General features: G+C 66.3%; 1 non-coding gene across 1 annotated transcript; it reads right to left on the bottom strand.

Moving 5' to 3' along the window:
• Positions 1–1,716: 1,716 nt before the first annotated feature.
• LOC133629428 (5.8S ribosomal RNA) lies at positions 1,717–1,869 on the bottom strand. Its single transcript, XR_009821024.1, has one exon. It is a non-coding gene; the product is annotated as a 5.8S ribosomal RNA (ribosomal RNA).
• Positions 1,870–3,470: the final 1,601 nt, after the last annotated feature.

Here is a 3,470-nt window from a genome sequence, read left to right as displayed (position 1 = left end):
CTGGGGCGATCCATGGGAAGGGCCCGGCGGGCGTCCAGAGTCGCCGCCGTGGGCTCGCCCAGCCCGACCGACCCAGCCCGACCGACCCAGCCCTTAGAGCCAATCCTTATCCCGAAGTTACGGATCCGGCTTGCTGACTTCCCTTACCTACATTGTTCCAACATGCCAGAGGCTGTTCACCTTGGAGACCTGCTGCGGATATGGGTACGGCCCGGTGCGAGACTTACATCCTCCCCCCCGGATTTTCACGGGCCAGCGAGAGCTCACCGGACGCCGCCGGAACTGCGACGCTTTTCGCCCTCTTGGGGCGAATCCATTCCAGGGCACCCGGCCCTTCACAAAGAAAAGAGAACTCTCCCCGGGGCTCCTGCAGGCTTCTCCGGGATCGGTTGCGTCACCACACTGGGTGCCTTGTGGTGCCCGTCTCCGCCACTCCAGATTCGGGGACCTGAACCCGACTCCCTTTCGATCGGCTGAGGGCAACGGAGGCTATCGCCCGCCCTTTCGGAATGGCGCTTGCCTATTGCTTAGGACCGACTGACCCATGTTCAACTGCTGTTCACATGGAACCCTGCTCCACTTCGGCCTTCAAAGCTCTCGTTTGAATATTTGCTACTACCACCAAGACCTGCACCTGCGGCGGCTCCACCCGGGCCCACGCCCCAGGCTTCGAGGCTCACCGCAGCAGCCCTCTGCAGGGCCCGACGCTCCAGCGCCATCCATTTTCAGGGCTAGTTGATTTGGCAGGTGAGTTGTTACACACTCCTTAGCGGATTCCGACTTCCATGGCCACCGTCCTGCTGTCTAGATCAACCAACACCTTTTCTGGGCTCTGATGAGCGTCGGCATCGGGCGCCTTAACCCGGCGTTCAGTTCATCCCGTAGCGCCAGTTCTGCTTACCAAAAGTGGCCCACTGAGCACTCGCATTCCACGGCGCGGCTCCAGGCCAGCGAGCCGGCCCCCTTACCCATTGAAAGTTTGAGAATAGGTTGAGATCGTTTTGGCCTCAAGTCCTCTAATCATTTGCTTTACCGGGTAAAACTGCCCATTGCTGAGTGCCAGCTATCCTAAGGGAAACTTCGGAGGGAACCAGCTACTAGATGGTTCGATTAGTCTTTCGCCCCTAGACCTGGGTCGGATGACCGATTTGCACGTCAAGACAGGGCGGGAGTAACAAACACGGTCCCAGCCTGGAGAACACAACGGTCTGATGACGCGCTGAGACGCGCCCGGAGACGGCCCGCTCGGGAACGACCGGCCAAGGAACCCGCGGGGCGGCAGCCGAAGCGGGGAGGAGAGACAAGGAGGAGAGACATGTGCGACGGGAAAAAGCGAAGGGTGGGGGCAGGCGCGCACGCAGCCCCATCCCCGCCACACCTGTTACCACGTCCCCGGTGCGGTACCCACCCACAGCCGCCCTCGTGGGAGGCCGGGGGCGAGACCCGCGCCTCGCCCCCCGAACACCTTCTCTCTCTCTCCCCACCGCCGTGCCGGGCCTGACCGGCCCAAACGACACCCTGGCGGCCCCGGTGGGATGAACTCCGTCCAGCAGGCACTCCGGGAGCGGGGAGCTTCGGAGCGCTCCCCGAGTCTCGATTTAGGGGGATGAAGGCCCGCCGACGAGGACCTGCGAGGCAATCCCAGCTGCGCTGCTGCCACCGCTGCCCCTCGCTGCTTGCCAGGGGCGGTGGCTCAGCCGGCGATTGATCGTCAAGCGACGCTCAGACAGGCGTAGCCCCGGGAGGAACCTGGGGTCGCAAGTGCGTTTGAAGTGTCGATGATCAATGTGTCCTGCAATTCACATTAATTCTCGCAGCTAGCTGCGTTCTTCATCGACACACGAGCCGAGTGATCCACCGCTAAGAGTTGTCTGGCTTTCGGCACCACCCCACGCACGCGGGGGAGCCGGGACCGCTCGCATGGAGCAGCCCCCCTTCTGAGGACGGCCTCACTGCCCGCGGCCCCGCTCGCTGGCTCGTGTCAGCCCAGCCAAGGCCGCAGCGGAGAGGCCAAGCCTCGTGTGACCGTACGAACACAAGCGGAGAAGGAAGGAAAAAGGAGGAGCGAGAAAACTCCGAAGGGCGAGGGCGGGGAGCCCGCGCTCCCGACCGACCCCCCCCCAGCACCCGGGGGGGGGGAAGCACACCTCGGGAGATCCCTTCAGAGGCAGCCCAGGCACCCGGGCCTCCACGCGGAGGCGGTGGCAATGTCCAACCCTGCCCGACTTTGCCCAACCTCGCTAACGACAGCCGGGCTCTTCCCTCCACCATGGCTCGCCGGCACCCGCCGGCTGCTCCGCCGCCGCACCAACGCCACAAGGTGGCGACCCCCCGGAGCCCAAAACGGTGGCGCACCCGACCGCATGGCCGCCTCCCCGCACAGAGGCCCGCCGCCGGGACGGAACGGCACGCACCTGTCCCCGGCCACCACCATCGACGCTTCTCGCCTCGGCCCTCTCCCCCCTCTTCTCCGGGAGAAAGACGGACGCGCGCTCAGACGGAGGGCAGCCGCCCGTCCCCCGCGCTTCCACACGGAGACCGGGACGGGGAACGCCTCCGACTGCACGCGGCCAATTCCCCCGGAAATGGCAGGGACAGGCGGCGTGGAAGTGACGAACGGGGGGCACCGGGGCCGGGACGGCTGCCGCTGGCCACGAGCGACCTGCCGAAGGATCAGCAAGCCGAGCGCATCGCGCCGCCACCGTTGGGCCCGAGGGCACCGTGCCCTGGATGCCAGCTGGCGGCAGGAAACCAACCAAGAGCGCTCACCGAGGTGGGGAAGCAAGAATGGAGGTTCAGCACGGCACCCCGAGGCACCATTCCCGGCGAACCCCTTTCCCCCCCTGCCTCAGTGGCGAGGGGCAGCGACGGGGAATCATCAACCCCGCAGCAGAGGAGCCTGCGCTCCAAGCCGGGGACGCTTCGAGAGGAAGGCAGACCGGGCACGGCCGACCGCACTGCGGTCTCGCTGCGCCAAGACCAGACCGTGGAAAGGGGAGGACAGGAGGACCCCTCCCTGGCACGACCGTCCCGCGGGGACGAGCGCGGGCGGGCGGCGGTGGCGGCCGAGACAAGGGCCTACACGGGAGAGACTCCCGCCGCTTACCGAAACGCCACCGTCATGGCCCCTCATGACCGCTGCGGGACGCATCGAGTTGCCCAAGACTTTAAACCTCCGCCCGGCTCCGTGACTGAGGAAAGGCCGTGGAAACACGGTACTTGGCCCTGGGGTGAGGGAAACTACCTGAAGGGCCCCGCAGGGGTGCCTCCTCCCGCTGCCACCATCGGGGGGAGCGTCCGCCCGTGGGGGGGCGCCCGACATCCACCGCCATCACCATGGCCTCTTTCCCGGGGCCCGGGGGTTTCCCTCAGTGAGCCCGGCGCTGCGCCTGGGATGAGGGCTGTGGCTTGGGACGCGACCCGGCAAGAGAACCTCGCTGGCCAACAGGCGGCATCGGTCACGACTGAGC

This window comes from Colius striatus, unplaced genomic scaffold, assembly GCF_028858725.1.
Source record: "Colius striatus isolate bColStr4 unplaced genomic scaffold, bColStr4.1.hap1 scaffold_44, whole genome shotgun sequence".
In the NCBI taxonomy this organism is placed as follows: domain Eukaryota; kingdom Metazoa; phylum Chordata; class Aves; order Coliiformes; family Coliidae; genus Colius; species Colius striatus.
The sequence above is the reverse complement of the archived record's forward strand: the minus strand, read 5'-3'. Positions and strand labels throughout refer to the sequence as shown.